The 21,619-nt window shown below is 48.3% G+C and overlaps 1 protein-coding gene across 1 annotated transcript in view; it reads right to left on the bottom strand.

The window, feature by feature from the left end:
- Nucleotides 1-21,345, bottom strand: part of SLC5A5 (solute carrier family 5 member 5) — a 103,348-nt gene extending 82,003 nt beyond the window's left edge. The window contains exon 1 of the mRNA XM_086946802.1: nt 21,250-21,345. The gene's annotated coding sequence lies outside the window, so the exon portion shown is untranslated. The remainder of the gene's footprint in view (nt 1-21,249) is intronic.
- Between the last annotated feature and the right edge of the window lie 274 nt (nt 21,346-21,619).

The following is a 21,619-nucleotide window of genomic DNA, read 5'->3' as shown; positions in this document are numbered from 1 at the left end:
TGAGTCCCAAACAGTGGTGCACAGCCTCTCTCCTTCAGTGTAAGTCCCAAGAGTGGTGCACAACCTCTCTCATTCAGTGTGAGTCCCAAGAGTGGTGCACGGCCTCGCTCATTCAGTGTGAGTCCCTCACAGTGTGCACAGCCTCTCTCATTTAGTGTGAGTCCCTAGAGTGGTGCACGGCCTCTCTCATTCAGTGTGAGTCCCACACAGTGGTGCACAGACTCTCTCATTCAGTGTGAGTCCCGCACACTGGTGCACAGCCTCTCTCATTAAGTGTGAGTCCCAAGAGTGGTGCACAGCCTCGCTCATTAAGTGTGAGTCCCATACAGTGGTGCACAGCCTCTCTCGTTCAGTGTGAGTCCCAAGAGTAGTGCACAGCCTCTCTCATTCAGTGTGAGTCCCACGCAGTGGTGCAAAGCCTCTCCCATTCAGTGTGAGTCCCACAGAGTGGTGCACAGTTTCTCTCATTCAGTGTGAGTCCCTCACAGTGTGCACAGCCTCTCTCATTCACGGTGAGTTCCTCACAGTGTGCACAGCCTCTCTCATTCAGTGTGAGTCCCAAACAGTGGTGCACAGCCTCTCACATTCAGTGCGAGTCCCACACAGTTGTGCACAGCCTCTCTCATTCAGTGTGACTCCCACACAGTGTTGCACAGCCTCTCTCATTCAGTGAGAGTCCCACACAGTGGTGCACAGCCTCTCTCATTCAGTGTGAGTCCCAAACAGTGGTGCACAGCCTCTCTCGTTCAGTGTGAGTCCCAAGAGTGGTGCACAGCCTCTCTCCTTCAGTGTGAGTCCCAAGAGTGGTGCACAGCCTCTCTTGTTCAGTGTGAGTCCCTCACAGTGTGCACAACCTCTCTCATTCAGTGTGCGTCCCATGAGTGGTGTACAGCTCTCATTCAGTGTGAGTTCCACACAGTGATGCACAACCTTCCTCGTTCAATGTGAGTACCACTCAGTGGTGCACAGCCTCTCTCATTCAGTGTGAGTCCCAAGAGTGATGCACAGCCTCTCTCATTCAGTGTGAGTCCCCCACAGTCGTGCACAGCCTGTCATTCAGTGTGAGTCCCAAACAGTGATACACAACATCTCCTGTTCAGTGGGAGTACCACACCCTAATGCACAACCTCTCTCATTCAGTGTGAGTCCCAAGAGTGGTGCACAACCTCTCTCATTCAGTGTGAGTCCCGCCCACTGGTGCACAGCTGCTCTCTTTCAGTGTGAGTCCCACACACTGGTGCACAGCCTCTCAGATTCAGTGTGAGTCCCAAGAGTGGTGCACAGCCTCTCTCATTCAGTGTGAGTCCCGCACACTGGTGCACAGCCTCTCTCTTTCAATGTGAGTCCCGCACACTGGTGCATAGCCTCTCTCATTCAGTGTGAGTCCCGCACACTGGTGCACAGCCTCTCTCATTCAGTGTGAGTCCCAAACAGTGATACACAACCTCTCCCGTTCAGTGTGAGTACCACACCCTAATGCACAACCTCTCTCATTCAAGGTGAGTCCCACTCAGTGATCCACAGCCTCTCTCATTTAGTGTGAGTCTCCCACAGTGGTGCACAGCCTCTCTCTTTTGATGTGAGTACCATACCTTGGTGCACAGTTAACCTAACCTCATGTGGTGCTAGTCCCACACATTGGAACACAGTTTCCTTCGTTTGGTGAGACTGTCACACTTTAGAGCACAGGTTCTCTCATTTGGTTCGAGTTCTAGATTTTGGAGCACATCTGTCTGCTTTGCTGCAAACCCCTCACTTGTGTTCAGAGGCTCTTTCATGTGGTGCGAGTCCCATGTCTGGATGCACAGTTTCTCCCATTAGTACATGTTATCTAATTTAGTATCCATTCCACACATGGGTGAACAGTTACTCTCAGTATGTGTGAGTCACTGTTGGACCCGGCCTCGTGGCGTGGTCCCACTCCTCCCTCCTGGCGGGCCCTGGACTACCTCGCCCCCTGCTCCCCGACCGAGAGCAGCACCATCCACCCTACACGAGAGCCGCCCCTCCGGGCAACCACCAGCTCTCCCCCGTTAGAACTCGGCAACCCCTGCTCAACACTCTCGGCTGGTCCGAACCCTATCCCGGACTACCATCTCAAACCCAGACTCTATCTTGGGCCCTCCACGACCAGGCCTCGTGGCCTCGGCCTGACCCCGGCCGCAGACCCAGCGAAGCCCCGACATCGAGGCACCGCGATCCGACCAGGGGGTAAAGAGGCCACTTGACGGATCAATGGGGGAAAGAGTTTCAATGGTCCTCCAACCGTCCCCCGACGCCTGGTTTCGATCGCCCCCAGCCCCCCTGGGCGCTGGCTCCACACCCCTGCTTGGTGTCTGGACACGCTCATCCCGGCCCCTCCGACCTCCAGGTGCGAGGGTCCGGACATCAAAGGACGCCAGACCTATAACTGGGGCAGCTCCGGAGCAGGTCGGGAGTTGTATCCTGGAGTCGAGAGACACCGAGACGAACTCATCCGCGTGGAACCCGTAACCACCTTTGGAGCCCTGCTGGCGCTGCCGCGGCTCATCTTCGCCGATACCATCCTTGGAGCCCTGCTGGCGCTGCCGCGGCCCATCTTTGTTGAAACCATCTCTGGAGCCCTGCTGGCGCTGCCACGGCCCATCTTCGTTGAAACCATCTCTGGAGCGCTGCTGGCGCTGCCGCGGCCCATATTCATTGAAACCATCTCTGGAGCCCTGCTGGCGCTGCCACGGCCCATCTTCGTTTAAGCCATCCTTGGAGCCCTGCTGGCGCTGCCGCGGCCCATCTTCGTTGAAATCATCTCTGGAGTGTTGGAAATCGTTGCTTTCCCCACAACCCCAAGAAGAAGTGCCTACCAGGCACGAAACGCGTCGGGATGGACTGTCTCATGATTATGCTGTGCAACAAGTCACAATGAAATGCCTCCTGGTCAACCAATAAAAGCGTGATACAAACTCACCGATGACTTTTATTGTCGAAATCACCGCAGGTCCGTTTTGGCAGAGGGGCTTCTTCCGCGGCTGGGTTGGCCGCTCAAAATCCAAACAACAAGGCTAACCTCAATGGAAGAGCCTCCAGACATGTAAGTGAGAACACTGGTCTTTAATGGGGAACAGCAAAGCAGGAAACAAAGCTGTGCTTTAAGTTCATAACAGCCATCGCCAAACGCGTTTCAGGTCTCCCCTTCGTCAGTGGTTCATGGCATTTCTGTTTCTCTAGGCAACACGTGCTGCTACTTTATCACGGGTGAACCACCCCCATTCCATTTAGGCTTGACCTTTGCGAACCATTTCAGAAGTGGAGAGTGGCATAGGCCACACCCACACAGTGGTAGTTTCTTGCCACCTGTTGGTTAGAACGGAGCCCCCGTCTTGATACTTAGGTCCTGATAAATGCCCTGGACCCACCTGGGCCAACAAGGCAGAAACATGTTGACCATTTACGCGATGGTTAGGGGACAATACATTTCCACATACACCGTTCACTGTTTCTAATATCATATAGTTATTAGTCACATTAAAATTATTTAAAATAACTATAATGAATTTTACTTTTACTCACATCCTCACGGGCCTCCACTTAGTTTAGAAGTGCATCCCTGTCGTCAGGTGTATGCCCGCCCTCTATCAAACGAAGGTTTTAGAGGGCGAGGACTGGTCACTGATGAAGCGTGACACCAGGTGGTGTGTGAGACCAGTCCGTCACATTTTGTGAGATGCCTTTGCTCTTAACACAGATGTAATCCTAACAGGGTCACTAAACTAGGAGCAGCTCTTTTGTGGGAAATAGTTAGTAGTTCAGGCTGCTAGCTCCTAGAACCCCACGCCTCTCGTCCCCTACTCTTCGCTCTGTGGAGTTCGTTTGTGGTTAAAATGTAATATTCCCACACCAGTCAGTGCAACAGTAGGGAAAGTGTTGGATAGCGGAGGGATACAATTTGGTATTCCCGCTCCAGTCAGTGTATTAATAGGGAAAGTGTTGGATTGCAGTGGGATAAAATGTAATATTCCCACTCCGGTCAGTTTAAAATTAAAAACAAACAAAATATCATCAACAAAATCAAAATATATATATATATATATATTTTTTGTTTTTTAAACATACTATCATGTTAAATACATATAACAAATACCTGCAAATATGATATTAAATACAATAATAAAATATTTTCAAACTGATACATATTTTTATTTACAAATTAATTATTAACAAAAACATTAATTAATACATAAATCTAATGTATTTACTTCCTACCCTACAACACACAACTCACAACCCACATCTAAAATTTTCAAAAGTATTTGCATAACTAACATAATTATTTATCAAATAAACAAATATTATTAATTTAAAAAAACAAATTAAAAAAACATAAAATTAATAATCTTCCCACCCTTTACCTCTATAATCCCCACAACCCACACCTAAAATGTAACTTTAAAAAAAATAACAAAATTAGAATTTCAATCAAATAACTAATAGTATTTAACAACTAATTATAAATTAAGTTAAATTAATTTTCTCCCCTCCCTTACCCCTATGAACTCAAAATCCACACACAAAAATAATTAAACAATTACCCTAATTAGTTATCAATGAATTAATTAATATTAATTATCAACTATTTATTAATGAATTAAAAATGAATCACACCCCAACCCTTACCCTTAAAAACCCTACAACCCGCAGTTAAAATAAACTACACAAATTCAATCTTCAATAACCAATTAATTAATTATAATCAACTAACAACTAATTATTAATTAAATTAAATAATAAATTACTTCCCAACCTTTACCCCTGAAAACCCCACAACCCACAACTACAATTAATTACACAATTTCTATATTTAACTGTCAATTAATTAATTATTATTGATTAACAACTAATTATTAATTAATAAAAAAACGAATAACAAATTGAAAGCTTGTCTTTTCAGTTCATTTCCTTTTTAAATGAAAGACAATGCTTGAATTAAGTACGGTGCAAGACCGAGTTTTGCCTCACAACATTTATATTATTTCCACCTTCATTTGGAAATATGATGCTATTTTGTCCATTTGCATAATTACACCCCGTTTGAAGAAATTTTTCTTTTCACATTTGTTTGTGATTATGTTCATTTGTGTTTTTGTAAAATAAGTCCTGGACATGTTTATGTCAGGATAACATAAAAGCATGATTTCACCTCTTCTGAAGTCACTTCCATTGGTGTAAGTTAGTCGATACACTCTAAAACTATGAAATCTTTGACCAATGTCCATCCAATTCACACAAGACCACTCTTGTGAAATCGAAATTATTGGTGAACATGGAGAAAACAAGAGCTAACCTTGGTAAAATATTTGTAAAACGTCCTTTGAAACTTCAAATGTAATCTCACCTATAGTTGTACTGATGTTCAACAACATATATGTTTGTGAACATTTCTGTTACCCAGTGCGCGGCGGTCGGTGCACTGCACACACCATGAGTGTGAGTTGAGGTTGTGTTTTAGGTTTTTTTGTGTGATTATTTTGCAGAGTTCCCTGTGTGTAACCAGTGCACGCCGGTCAGTGGAGCCTGGGGCAGCATTCCGACAAAATGCAGGTTGCTTATTCGCAAGAAGAAAAAGCTGCAAAACTGCTTTCTCAAAATGTGAGGTGCTACCTATAGGCCTCGCCTATGGGACCTTGTAAGTGTTTAGCCATGCAGCACACTATCCGAGGTGCTGTGCCACCAGGGATTGGACAGCTATACAATTACTACACACTGGATCTTGCAGTCTGACTCAGGAATACATGTTTGCTTGATACACAGAATGGAAAGTGTATCAACCAAACTGCACAGTTTAAAATATTTTGCAAAGGACGCCCTGCCTTAGCCTTTCAATGAGGCACAATAGTGGCAAACAGAGAAAGGGGGTGCAGAAAAGGAACTTACTACGATGAAATGGAGATAGAGAGAGAGAGAGAAAGAGCGAGAGAGATATGGGGTGTTGCATTAAATTAAATGTCCTGTTCCACAGCCATCTATTTGAAGCGGTTACTTTAGTTCAGACCCCTAGTTCAGTGCTATTTTCAACAAGCATTTGCAATGCAATAGGTCTCGAATTAGGAAAGTTTGAGCTATTGGTACTGTAAATGTCAAATTTTTTATTTATGTTTTGTTTTGTTTTTGAAAATAGCGAAATTAATAGCTTTGTCGTTTACAATGGCAATAGTTATAACTTTTGCATTTGTAATGCAATATGTGTTGTATTTACGTGACTTACATATATTGATATTACAAATAACAATGGCTTTTTCATTTTTATTCAATAATTAATACTTAAATAAAAGGTATTGTAATTTATAATGGCAATAGCTTAAACTTTTGTAATTACCTTTTGTGAAGATTATGTTCAGTGTATTTTATTGTGACGAAAATCCAAGAACAGAAGTGAAATATTAACATTGTTTTGTTACATTTGTAATAAAGCTTGAAACATTGAGAGAACATATTTGAATCAGGTGTTGTTGAATGGTTGCACAGACTGATGTTGTGGTGGTGATGGCTGATGTTGTGGTGGCGAGGAGTGATGCTGTGGCGTTCAGTGATGCTGTGGTAGTGCATAGTGATGTTGTGGTGCCCCTGAGTGATGCTGCGGTAGTGCGAAGTGATGCTGTATAATTATTTTTTAGCATATTTCAATATCCACTGCTATAACCAGTGTCGCACGTTTGGTTCTCGTTTTAACATCCCTAATTCCTTCTGAAATTGCATCTTAGATGAAACACTGTACATGGCGTTTATTGTCTAAAGTTTTGTTTTTTGTTTAGGCAGGCATTTGTTATCCACAGTTGCTACTTGCCAGGCATTTTATAGGTCCAAGGGATTTAGAAAACCATTACTGGATAACAGAGCCTTGTGAAAAAAGTAGGTAATAATGGGAGCGGTTTGCACTATAATCCGTGGTTCACCGATAAACAAAACAATGTTATTTGGCACAATAAATCGAACTCATTTTTAGTTTTTCTGAAGACGCTGTCCCTTCCAAATTACGGTGAAAATCTCTATTCTTCTTTTGTGCCTGGCAATGAGTGAAATATAGCTTCACAAGTCACTGCTTGGAATCTGTGATAATATGTAATCCGACTGTCAACAGACCAGAGAGAAGGTCTGTGCCTCCAGCAAAGTGTGCGACAGAGAGCCTTGTTCCTCCTGAAATTATTTACTGTAGTTTAAGTTTACAGACTTTTAAAAGACTTATAACAGCTGATTAAAAGCCGCTGCTCCCCTGCAGCCTAATTGACGGATTCGACGTTTATGAGCCGAGCAGCCTGACTACTGGCGAAGATTTGCAGTCTTGCGACAGTAAGTCTGGCTGCGCCATTTTTACCTGACAAACAAGAACGCAAGTGGAGCCAGGGAAACGCTGCTAGATAAGCGCGGGCTGCAGACAGCATTACTGAAAAGAAAGCCCATTGAATTCAAAAGAAAAAGATCAAAAGAAATTCTCGACTATTTCATTTTAATGAGCCAGAGAGCTCGGAAGAACAGTAAACGCAGTAGGCAAGGAGGAAAAAAAATGCTGTGCCTGCAGAAATGTTGTGTGGCGAAAACAAATGTAAGCCTGGGTCCACAAATGACTTCTTAAATCCACTTGGGAACGTAACTGTCAATGGCAAACGGCTATCTGCGCCACAATAGCAAACGAGACAATTATGTAAAAGAAAATGAGTTTTTGCAGCTTAGTGGATATTGGGAACGGAGTTTAGACGCTTTAACCTCTGTATCACCCCAGTATCCCTTTCAGGTCTCAGAAATATCATTATAAACTAAGCTAGATTCTCATGTTGGGCCGAATGTCATTATAAAATCATTACATGGCGTCCACAGACGCTGACCATATGGCGACATATTGGTTGTGCTCTGTTCGTGCCCTACTGTTGTTGTAGGCTGCGTCTTCACAAAAACATTCTTTTAGCCAATGAACGGTCAGATATTTCTTTATAGGTGCTTATGGTTCTACAGTAATTCGCAAGTGACAGTCATTGGTATATTGCTATTAAAACAAGATAAAACCAGTGGGAGGGAACGAGCATATGGGGGCGAGCGGCGGGGGAGTATGGTGCGAGGCGTGGGGGGGAGGGGGAGCAGGCATATGCAGTGTGAGTATCTACAGAGCTCTAGACAACAACAGCAAAGAAAATGGAAGTAAACCAGCGGGAAATAGAAACACTCTAGAGAGGCAGATGCGGATATTTTTAGCTTCTCCGTGGCTGTCACTGTCATGCTTTCTAACCGAGCTCATTTCCATCAAGTGTCGGAAAAAGCAAGCAGCATTAAGCTCATTCAGGACCGCCAGCCAGTCAGCTCGGATGCCTCTTCAGAAGGTAGCTTGGGAGTTCTGCGTGCGAATTTCAAGGGATTTCCCCTTCCTTTTCTGATCTTCGTAGAAGCGGTGATACCCTTGATAAAATGGAATATGCGTCTCTGTGTGAGCCCGTGCGGAATACTGCTTCCTGCCACGCAAATGAATCACCCCTGCATCAAATCCTATTCTATGCATGTGTGGCAAACAAAAAAGAAGTAATTTAGGGCCAAAAGTACTAAGAGAAATAATTAAATACAAGCTCTTGGCATTGCTGTGGGGGGGTTGGGGCGGGAGCGCATTGGCGGGGGAGCAGCAGCCTTTTAATGTGCGAGCGAGTGGGAGGGAACACCATATGGGGAGTGATTGCGAAGTGAGGCCAAACGCGCGCTGGGGAAGCGTCGCGCTTGAGTACCTCACATGCATTGGGGACAATCCTTGCTGGTTTCAAAAGTTTGTTTCGCTTACAATACTCTCGCAGAACCACGCATGCGCGTTGGTTCAGCGAGACCTAAAAATGTGTACCACACACAAGTTAAAATTGTCCTATTTCAAATTCCGACAAACATACAGTGACTTTGTTATTCAGCTCTCCCATGTCATTTTATGTCTGTATATTGTGATTTTTTCATCAGCTGTCCCATGTTATGTTTTCGCTGTACATGGTGAATTTTTTATTCAACACTCTCATGTCTTTTTTTCACTGTATATTGTCTTTGGCAGATCAGATTTTAAACAATGTGGATGCTAATTAACTGTTGGTGCACTCAAGCCCGGACTGGCCGTTGAGGGCACCAGGCAATCCCCCGATGGGCCGCATGGTTGGGGGCCGGTTTTGCACCCCTGGGGCCGTTTTTAGGGCTCGCCTGCTGTGCGCATGCGCACAGCTGGCAAGCTCTATAGAGGCTTAAACACAGCGTTTAACTAAGCATGATTCCGCTGGCGATTCCACAGAGTGCATGTGCTTTTTAAGGTCATTGCGCAAGCGCAAGCCCTAAAAAGCGCGTGCACAATGCCACCAGCCGCCTGCCTGCCTGCCTCGCATTATCACATCAAAGGCAGTCCAGCCCCCCTCCCACAAGCTTCTCAGCGTGCGCTCATCTCCTAATTATTCACGGCCGGCCGGCCGTACTTTCAGTTTCACGGCCGCCGGCCGTGTCTCCTTTCATGCATCTAATTTTACATACTAATTGTAAATGGTGTAAAGTGTCTGACTGTGAAAACAGTTCGGCAAATTATAAGCTAATAATAAAAAAAATGAGTTATATAAAAATAGCCAAGCTTACCAGCATTTTAGACATAGAGGGTCTGTTGTATGGCACTGGGGAGGCCATTCGGAGGTTCTACTCTGGTGTCCACGAAGACCCCTACGGACACCTCTTTCTGGATATTCTGGATCTTACCCCTATAGAAATGCACGAGTCTAATTCGCCTTTTGAGCTCTTCATACAAGTTTCAGATTCCTTCAGTGCCACTCTGGTATATTAATGTATTATTTTTGACTTTGACAGTCAACGGATGATGTTTAAAATACCAGTGGTAATAAAATATATATTGCACTTAAGTGGTCAGTGCTGGGACTCTGCCTGGCTGAAGCGCTTTTCTCTTTGAATTTGCGCCTAGCTCACAGAAGCCACAGCTCGCTGCCTTTCGCTCACTGCACCTCTACGAGCGCCATCTGGGCCGCAGCTCGGAATGTTTACATCTGTCAGATGCCCCTTGGTGCATCCTTGAAATGGCAGTCTCAGGCATGTGACGTAGGCACGCAGGCCGTGACGCCGGCCACGGCGAGGCTCGAGCTCCTCATAAACAAGATGTTCTGGCTGCCTCTCACTTCGCAGACAACGCCTTTTAATTTCTTCCGTCTTTGAGCGCACATCCCCTCAGGTCCAGTGACATTTTTAGCTTTGAAAATTCTTATTCGTTTTGAATAGCCAAAGTGAGACAACGCAGCAGCGAGACAGCGAAAGGGAGCTAGGGGGATCTAAGCATCCAGGCAGGAACGCCGACTCCTTCATTCTCTACTTTATCTCATGCTTCCTGTCTTTATTCTTTTTTCTTAATGTTTTCTTTATTTCGTCTTACGGTTTTTACTTTCTTTTGTTTTCTGTGGGTTTCTGTTTCTTTCCGATCTTTCTTTTTTTCCTCTACTTTCATTCTTTTTGTCTTCCCATTCCTTTCATCTTCTTAGCCTTTTATGTTTTGTTACTTCTGTCCTTTTAACTTAATTTGTCATTTTCTTTTTTGATTCCTCCTCACCTTCTTTGCTTGTTCTTCCTTACTTTTCATCCCTAGTTCCTTATTTCCTTTCTTCGTATTCTCCCATATCTCCTTATTTAAAATTACTTCCTCTAAATTTCTCTTTTCATTGTTTACTTTTTTAACCCTCTTATTTATTTCATTTGCTACCTCATATTTCTTCGGCTCCTTCTGTGAACATTACACTGTCTAAACTAAAGAAACAGTAGGTTTAATATTGCTGGGCAAAAGTAAGTGATGCCCATTGGTCTAACGGTCTCGAGTTTCAAAATGCATTACGTTTTGAGAGGAGGACAGGTCAGACAGAGTCTTAGGTCCAGCCCTGGTGAAGCTTTAGTCACGGGCTTTGCATTTAATGCCCTTGTGGACTGAAAGCGTGATCTGGGCTGCTGTGTTGTGTTTATTTTCTATAGCACCGCACCAGTTTGCTCTAAGTGCTTTGCCCACGGGGGTGAGGGCTCCATCGCCAGTCAATCGCCAGCAGCACTCCTCCCCTGCTGCTTCACACCCTCATGCCGCTCTCCCCGCTCCGCCCCCTCCCTTGCCCGCCGTGTCGCATTTCTCATCCCCCCTCCCCACAGCAATGCCCTCAGCCGGCCGTACTTTCACTTTGACGGCCGCTGGCTGTCTCTCGTGTTTCTCCTTGTTTCGCTCTGTCCCTCATAGATCTATGCATAATAATTATCCGATCGATTATAATAAAGCTAACAACCGTTACTTATTTTAACTTTATTTCGTTTATAGCTGCTTCCCTAGTTTAATGCTGCCAAGGAAAGCAATTTGGTTAAATGATTATTTTGATCTGCGGCTCTTCATTTGGGAACTGAATTAAGTGTACCTGATTTTTAAGCCCCTTGTAGATCTAAATGTGAGAATAGCAGCAGACCTCACATTTATGGGAACGTTTTTGTTGCACTTTGCATTTCGAGACAGCTTTAGCTTGTCCGATTTCCTCAGTGAGGGTTTTAACACTGTTTTTAGTTCTGGTCACCCCTGACCTTGGACATTTAATCCACTTTTGCGCACAATGTTCCCAACCAACCTTCTGTTGGCATGCTTCCAAGTAGACGTCTCTTAGCCCCTTTCGAATAACCTTAGTTGCCTGCTGGGGTTCTCCATGCCCTTCTTTGAATCCGGCTGGGAGTCTGTCCGATCTTGCTCTGAGGCTTGCTATTAGCTCAGACGGCTATCAACTTCAAACAAAATATACAATCTAGGAATTCCAGCGTCTGAGCGGGAGAGGGACAGCACTGCATGATATTTTGGCTTATGAGGAAAAAGTAAGCAATTCAGGTGTGGGCCAAACGTGCTCAACAATAATTACAGGAGCCTGCGCGCTGTTTAACTATCGGCATTACACTTACCACAGTGAGAAGAGTCGGTGTCAGACAAGGTGATATTTTCATGTTGGAAATTGGCTTTTGAAATAATCGAAGTTCATATGTCTGTTCTAAACCACAAGTACTAGCTGTGTGACGGGTTGGAACGCCGCATCCACCACCACCACCGCATCCACCATCACCACATCCACCGCATCCACCACCACCGCATCCACCATCACCACCACATCCACCACCACATCCACCACCACATCCACCATCACATCCACCTCCACATCCACCATGACATCCACAGCCACATCCACCACCACCACATCCACCACCACCGCATCCACCACCACCCCATCCACCACCGCATCCACCACATCCACCACCACCGCAACCACCACCACCACCACATCCACCATCACATCCACCATCACATCCACCATGACATCCACCACCACCAAATCCACCACCACATCCACCACCACCACATCCACCACCACTTCACCACCGCATCCACCACCACCACCGCATCCACCATCACCACATCCACCGCATCCACCACCACCGCATCCACCACCACATCCACCATCCACCACCACATCCACCAACACATCCACCATCACCTCCACATCCACCATGACATCCACCACCACATCCACCACCACCGCATCCACCACCACCACATCCACCACCACCGCATCCACCACCACCACCACACCCACCACCACCACATCCACTACAACCACCACCCCATCCACCACTACCACCACCACCGCATCCACCACCACCACCACATCCACCACCACCACATCCACCGCATCCACCACCACATCCACCACCACATCCACCATCACCACCACATCCACCATCACATCCACCATCAAATCCACCACCACATCCACCACCACATCCACCATCACATCCACCATGACATCCACCGCCACATCCACCACCACATCCACCACATCCACCACCACTTCACCACCGCATCCACCACCACATCCAACGCATCCACCACCACATCCATCACTTCCACCACCACCACATCCACCACCACCACATCCACCACTGCATCCATATTTACATCTTGATCGCCATTCCTGACGGCGAGGCGAGCCACGAGACACGCCCACCTCGGTTGGCCACGCCCCCTCACCAAACCTATAAAAAGTGCGCGCAGCTCTCTAAGCGCGACACTGACAGAGACTCCTGAGGCGGAAGCCGGGAGAGCGAAAGACATCTTTTTAAAACTATTGTAATACCATGTACCTTTTAATTACTGCTTGACCCTTGCTTCTCCTGAACAGCGCGCCTCGCGCTGCAACGCTTATTTACATCTTGATTGCCATTCCTGACGGCGAGGCGAGCCACGAGACACGCCCACCTCGGTTGGCCACGCCCCCTCCAACGCCCCGACCAATCAACATAAATTATGTGCCTTGGCAGGAAGCGCAGCGGACGAGCGCAGCGGGCGCGACGATTGCGCGCCGAAGGCGCGCTTAAGGCAAGCTCGTCTGCGCTCGTCCGCGACCGTACGGGGCAAGGGGCATGTCACTCTGCTCGCGTTACCACCTACTCTCCTGCCCAACTGCGCTGCCTTCGGGGCCCATGGCCGCTATCTGCCTCCACCTGCTCCCACATCTCGTCTCTTGGCTTAGCTCCTCCTGCCCCTTTGATAATACCTTGGCCTCAACCTGTGCCCCCGACTCCCTTCAGCGGTAGCACTTCTCCAGCGGCTCCTAGATCTCTTACGGCTTTCTATCTAAACACTAGGTCTGCAGTTGCCCACGCCCATGAACTGTCGGTCTTGCTGGATCTCCATGCCCCCGACCTTCTTTTTTTAACAGAAACTTGGTTCTGTGACGACTCTCTCCCCACCTTATTGGCTACTCTACCAGCTCCATATTACGCTATCCGTGCCGACCGGCCTAATGGTAAAGCTGGAGGTGGGGTGGCGGTCATCGCTCGAACCGACCTCCCCTTTCAGCCCCTGTCCCTTCCTGATATTGCTACCACTGAGTTTTTAGCCATCCGTACCACCTCCATCACGCCCCCTCTTACCTGTATTCTCATCTATCGTCCCCCCCAATCTCCCTTATTGTTCCTTCCGGATTTCTTGGATGTTCTGGCTACTATCACAGTTAACAACTCTTCCATTTTACTTTTGGGTGATTTTAATTTTTGGCCTTCTGACCAAGCCGAATGCCCATCTTCCAAGGAGTTCTCAGATACCCTTTCCTCTCTTAACTTTACTTCTCACATTCACTCTCCCACCCACGTCAAAGGTCATACTCTCGACCAGATTTGGTTCTCCAATTGCCCCGTTGAATCCCTTTCAATCTCACCCTGCACCTGGTCCGATCATCATCTGATTTCCTTTTCTCTTCCTATTCACCCCCCGATCAAGCCCCCGCTCCCCAAAAACACCTGGGCCCGAGCATGGGGCCGAGTAGACCTTGACAGTCTATCCTCCATACTCACTTCCTCCGCTCCCCTCCTCCAAGATCTATCTACCTGCTCTCAGGTCACGGCCATTGATCAATGGCTCTCTGCAGGCTGTGATTCCATTGCTCCTCTGAAGCGGGTCTCAACCAAACGAGAGAAAGACGCCAACCAGTGGTTTAATCAAGATCTCAAAGCCACTAAACTGGCGGTGCGGCGTGCCGAGCGGGCCTGGAGGAAAAACTATTGCCCCTCCTTACGCTTAGAGTTTATAAACATCCTGACCCTATATAAGAAAAACATCCTTGAGGCAAAAACCATCTACTTTTCCTCCAAAATCCTCGCAGCCGAAAGCAAATCGAAGGAAATCTTTTCGATTGTTCACAATCTAGCGTTCTCGGACCGAACCTCTCTCAAACCCACCCCTTCTCTGGAACTTTGTCACTCCCTAAATAATTTCTTCATTCAAAAAATCGAAACTATTAAAACCAATATTCCCTCTCCTTCCCCTACCTTTGTGGACCCTCAGTGTCCTCCTCCCAAGGACCATCTCACCACCCTCCCACCTCTAACTAAGGAATCAATAAATGCCATAATCCCACTTGTTAAATCAGGGTCCCCGCTAGATCCCTGCCCGGCTCATATCCTCCGTCATATCTTCTCTAATTGCCCAGATCCCCCCCTCCACCTTCTCAACAGTTCCTTATCCCAGGGTGTGGTACCCAACTCACTTAAATCTGCTGTAATAGTCCCTATCCTGAAAAAGCCTGGTGCCGATCCCTCCATTCCAGCCAATTTCCGCCCCATCTCTCTCCTACCTTTCCTGGCGAAAGTACTCGAGCGTCACGTCACCTACGCCCTGAGTTCTTTCGTGGAGAAGAACGGGGCTCTTGCCCCCCGCCAGGCCGGGTTTCGCCCCGCACACTCCACGGAGTCGGTAGTGCTTTCGGTCCTTGATAACCTCAGGGAGGGAATGGATACCAACCAACCTCAGGCCCTGGTTCTCCTCGACCTCTCAGCCGCCTTTGACACGGTGGACCACTCCATCTTACTTTCCCGTGTCAGGGCGGCGGGGATCGGGGGTACCGCGTTGGTCTGGTTATCCTCCTTCCTGAGGGACCGCACCCAGGCTGTTCGCCTGGGTGACTTCACTGCAGACTTCCGTGACGTTCAGTGCGGGGTTCCCCAAGGTTCCTCCCTCTCCCCCCTCTTATTCAATCTCTACATCTCCCCTCTTATCTTTTCATTGCAACAAATGGAGGTCACCGTATTTAACTACGCGGATGACCTCCAGCTTGTGTTCAACCTCTCTTCTTCCCCCGATTCTGTCTCCAACTTTCAAACTATCATGATTCATATCCGAGACTGGATGAACCACAACCATCTTAAGCTCAACCCAGACAAGACCGAGCTGGTGTTGACGGGTGGTTCATCCAGCCCCTGGTCCCCCATTTTCTGGCCCCCTTCCCTTGGTGCCCCACCTGTTCCCTCCACCTCGGTTAAAACCCTTGGCATCAAGCTCAACTCACAACTTACCCTTCACTCCCAGGTGAGTTCTGTGGTTTCTTCCTCCTTCCTGGCTCTTCGCACCATTCGCAAGGTGTCCCGTTTCTTTTCTTTTGACGCACTAAAACTTATCACCCTTGCCATGGTCGTATCCCGCCTGGATTATGGCAACGCCCTATATGCAGGTATCCCTGCATATAGTCTTCGGCGTTTGCAGCAGATCCAGAACCAGGCGGCACGCCTGGTGTTCAAACTCCCTAAATCCTCCCATACCACTCCCCTTCTGAAAGCTTTACATTGGCTTCCCGTCTGGGCCCGTGTCCAGTTTAAGCTTGCATCTATCACCTTCCAAGCACGACTGGGCACGGCGCCAGCTTTCATCTCTTCAGAGATCATCCCCTACGTTCCATCTAGGGAACTAAGGTCATCTTCCCAATCCTTTCTTACTGTCCCACGGTTTCGAAGAAAGAAATGGGGAGGCTCAAAGTTTGCGACCCTCGCCCCGACTTTTTGGAACTCTCTGCCTGCAGAACTCAGAGCTTCAACCTCATATCTGTTATTTCGAAAACAACTCAAGGCATACCTTTTTGCCAAATCCTTTAATTAATTCCTTAGTTTCTCTTTTTACGCCTACCCCGGGACTTCTTCTCTGACCTCTTTCAGTTTCTAGCGCCAAGAAACCGCTGGTGTATGTGCGCTGTACAAATAATTTTAAATAGAAATTTAAATAGAAATAAATAGCATCCACCACCACCACATCCACCACCACATCCACCACCACCACATCCACCACCACATCCACCACCTCATCCACCACCTCATCCACCACCTCATCCACCACCTCATCCACCACCTCATCCATCACCTCATCCACCACCTCATCCACCACCGCATCCACCACCACCACCACACCCACCACCACTACATCCACCACCACATCCACTACAACCACCACCCCATCCACCACTACCACCACCACCTCATCCACCACCACATCCACCATCAACACCACATCCACCATCACATCCACCACCATCACCACATCCACCACCACATCCACCATCACCTCCACATCCACCATGACATCCACCGCATCCACCACCACCGCATCCACCACCACCGCATCCACCACCACCACATCCACTACAACCACCACCCCATCCACCACTACCACCACCACTGCATCCACCACATCCACCACCACCACCACATCCACCATCACCATCACATCCACCATCACATCCACCATCAAATCCACCACCACCACCACATCCACCACCACATCCACCACCACATCCACCATCACATCCACCATGACATCCACCACCACCAAATCCACCACCACATCCACCACCACCACATCCACCACCACTTCACCACCGCATCCACCACCACCACATCCACCACCACCACCACATCCACCGCATCCACCACCACATCCACCACTTCCACTGCATCCACCACCACCACATCCACCACCACCACATCCACCACTGCATCCACCACCACCGCATCCACCACCACCGCATCCACCACCACCGCATCCACCACCACCTCATCCACCACCTCATCCACCACCTCATCCACCACCTCATCCACCAACGCATCCACCACATCCACAACCACCACATCCACAACCACCACATCCACAACCACCACATCCACCAGCACCACATCCACCACATCACCACCACATCCACCATCACCACCACATCCACCACCACATCCACCATCACATCCATCACCTTCACATCCACCATGACATCCACCACCACATACACCACTTCCACCGCATCCACCACCACCGCATCCACCACCACATCCACCACCACATCCACCACCACCACCACAACCACATCCACCACCACAACCACATCCACCACCACCACCACATCCACCACCACCACCACCACATCCACCACCACCTCATCCACCACCTCATCCACCACCGCATCCACCACCACCGCATCCACCACCACCACATCCACCACCGCATCCACCACCGCATCCACCACACCCACCACCATCACTTCCACCACCACATCCACCACCACTTTCACCACATCCACAACCACCACATCCACCACCACCACATCCACCACATCAACACCACATCGACCACCTCCACCACCACCACCACATCCACCACCACCACCACCTCCACCACCACCACCACATCCACCACCACCCCCACATCCACCCCCACATCCACCACCATCACCACCACATCCACCACCACCACCACATCCACCACCGCATCCACCACCACCACATCCACCACCACCACATCTACATGTGTGTGGCTCTGTGTGTGTAGGTGCAAATGCAATGTTCTTGGATTGTCGTCACAATAAAATACACTGAACATAATCTTCACAAAAGTTATTTACAAACGTTTAAGCTCTTGCCATTATAAATTACAATAACTTTTATTTAAGTATTAATTATTTACAAAATTAAAAGCCATTGTTATTTGTAATATCAATACATCTAAGTCACGTAAATACAACACACATTGCATTACAAATGCTATAGGTGTCACATTTGCAAAAGTTAAAACTATTGACATTGTAACTGACAAAGCTATTAATTTTGCTACTTTCAAAACCAGCACATAAATAAAAAAAGTGTCATTTACAATACCAATAGCTCAAACTTTCCTAATGCGAGACCTATTGCATTTCCAATGCTTGTTGTTACAGGGCCGTTATGCTGCAAAAACGGCCCTGTAACAAAAACGGCCGAAAACCGGCCCTGTCACAGAGCGCGGTCGCACCTCTCCCCCCTCCCCTCTCCTCCCGGAGGGGTAGAGGGGGGCCGGCCGAGCACTTTGCCAGGGCCGGTTCTGGTTACCAGTCCGGCCCTGGGTGCACTAAGTGGCTAAACAAATGTCAAATAACAATAACAACCTGTCCTGAAGCTAAGTGAAGGGTGTCCAGAGACATAAACCAAGGCCACACATCCATGGGGTTTAAAGGCAGCGCACGGCAACCATACAACCTGACAGCAGACACGGATTAGGAAATGCCAAGGTAAACATTTACAACCAGCCCTCACTTATTCAGATTCACAGTGTCATGGCCATGTAACAGTAAAAAGCAAGGAGAGGTTGTTTTTTAATGTTTCAAAATTGTTATTTTATTAGTTGAAAATATAATATGTACTCTTCTGTCAAAGTCTCACTCCTGCTACTGTCTCTAAATGTAAACAAGCTGAAAGTGAATTTGTCCGCGTGTGGTGCGCGCGCTGGGGAGAGAAGTCTATTCTTTTTCTAAGCACACACTTGTGCTTGTGGCGCGCTGCTGCAAGCTCCCGCAAGCTGTATGCCGCCACAAGCATGAGTGTATGCTTGGAAAAAGAGCTGTACAACGGAAAAAGAGCTGTACAACGGCTAAAGGTCTCCTAAGTAGCTAGGGGGAGAGGTGTGGTACAACGGCTAAAGGTCTCCTAAGTAGCTAGGGGGAGAGGTGTGGTACCACGGCCAGGGTGACTGACTCTGGAATCTGGGCATCACGGTTCGATTAGCACAGCACCATGTGACTCTGGGCAATAGCTTGCTTAATCTTCCCAACAGCCCCTAGTGCTTAGAGAACCTAACGGGTGATGGTTGCTCTTTACAAATGTTGATTATTAATATTATTATAAGTAGCACATGCGCGCTGCGTAGGCGAGACCTAAAAACACTTAAACCAATCCAGGCCCTCGGTGGTCCATGGGGAGGAGTCCAATCCAACTGAAGCATGCTATCACAGGTCAACTTAAATGTAAAACAGCCTGCAGGCAAGGCCGGCTAATATTAGCGAATTTCCCCCAAATCAATAATTGTGCTAGCATCATCCACAGAAAACACCTAACACCTCAAAAAAACCGACAAATCCCAACCTGACTCCGGTCTGGGGTGGACATGAGTAGAAAGAGATATCTGATTCCTGGAGCACCGCACAGCGCCACAAGGACATGCACAGGGCAGGGTGGGCGCTATGCAAATAGACATTACTATTTATTCGTCAAGCTAATTATAGCCTAGAATACAATAGGGACTCCCTGTGTGTCAGCGCCAGTAATGAAGTGCTCATGGGCCACGGTGCACGTTAATGCCACTAGTGACGTTTCCAAGGCACAGTTTAACTTCTCGCTCGACCCCAGCGCCGCAGAAGGCCAGAAAAGCCTTGTAAGGTGAGGGCGCCGTTGCCTGGTTTGGTGTATTGCGCGTAAAAGTGGATTTTTAAGGTTTTCAGTGGTTCACAGTCGTCTCTAGTATGACGTGAACCCCGAGAAGGGTTTTGGCGGGACCAAACACCAGGTAACCCAGGCAATGCCCGAGGGGCCGGTGTCCTAGTTCAAGCTGGGGGGCTGCTGTATTTTTTAGCAGTCTGGGGGGCTGAGTGGGGTTGTTTCTGCATTGTTCGGATACAGTGCGGCCCAGTGGGTGCCTGAGTGGCTTTTTTTGGGAAGTAGATAGGGATCCATTACCTCCCATGTAGGAACGGGCAGAGGTGTCACCCCCTTCCTCTCGCTGGGCTGGTCTATTAATATATGCAGATTGAGTGGGGGCTGGGGGCCTGAGCAGAAGTGGCTTCATTTGTTTTCAGGTGCGTTTCGCCAGTGTAAACGAATCCGTGCTTATTTTATCACCCCCCCCCCCTTTTAAAAATAAATACAACTTTGCTTAAGCAGGTTTTTGAGGCCAGACAATATGCAGATGTGGGCCACTTTTTTTAGCGCGCCCGGGCCGATTTTTAATCCCAATCCAACCCTGCCGGAGACGGCGCCCCTTGGTCCACACTGACAGTAAATATCTGCTTTGTAAAAGACACAAGCTACCAGTCGAGGGAGGCCGACTTCTTGTATGACGGTTTTTGTTGCTGATATCTCAAATCTACTCAAGATATTTGAATGACGCCGAAGGTATTGGAGCGCTTTACATGAGCACCAAAGACACATTCGTTCTTATTTTGCTAGGCACGGGAGATTAAGTGCTTTCCCAGAATCACAGGGTTCCCTAACTCCAAAGTCGGCAGCTCTGGCCGTGAGGCCACATCCTCTCCTCTCTTTTGTGGAGTTCACCATTCAGGTGCACGTGTACTACTGAGGCACCGGGGACGCTGGGCGCTTTTGAGCCCCACCTCCGTGCACAGGGCCGTGAGGGTAGTAAAACCTCCGTGCACAGGGGCGTGAGGGTGAGGAATAGTGGGGGCAGCATTAGGTTTGACAACACAACAAGCACTCTCCCTCACGCCGAAACCTCACGGGCTGCGTGTAACCAGAGCGCACGGGTTTATAAACAGAAAACAGAGCGCGCAAGATCACAACACCTGTCAGCCTCCCTGCGGAGCCTCCCATCGCGCCCTTTTCACCCCGTCCTGCGCGGCACTGGTCCCCTCTCTCGCATACCCGCTATGATCCTGCTCAGGCGGGGGCTCCGGCCCTGGGGCAGGTGGAATCCGAGGGTGGGGCAGCAGCGGCTCCTCTCACGCACCTTCACCTGTGTCTCTCTGGAGGACTCTGTCCGCTCCACGACTCCCTCCGGGGCTTTTAAGGCGGCGGCCCTGGCAGCAGGTAGGGCTTCTCGAGGGGCGGGGGCTGGAGAGGGCTGCGTTTTTTCCAAAGCGTTGGTCTTGCTTGCACCATGGAAGATCCCTGGTGGAAATACAGCTCCCTCCACCTGTCCCGTTCTTTCTCTGTCCCATTTGGGGCAGACGCTACGCGAGGATTGTGTCTCCACCATTTATTACTGCTTCGAAAGAAGTGCTGGCCCTGCCCT

The sequence above is a fragment of the Lissotriton vulgaris genome, chromosome 12 (genome assembly GCF_964263255.1).
Source record: "Lissotriton vulgaris chromosome 12, aLisVul1.2, whole genome shotgun sequence".
Classification (NCBI taxonomy): Eukaryota; Metazoa; Chordata; class Amphibia; order Caudata; family Salamandridae; genus Lissotriton; species Lissotriton vulgaris.
The sequence above is the reverse complement of the archived record's forward strand: the minus strand, read 5'-3'. Positions and strand labels throughout refer to the sequence as shown.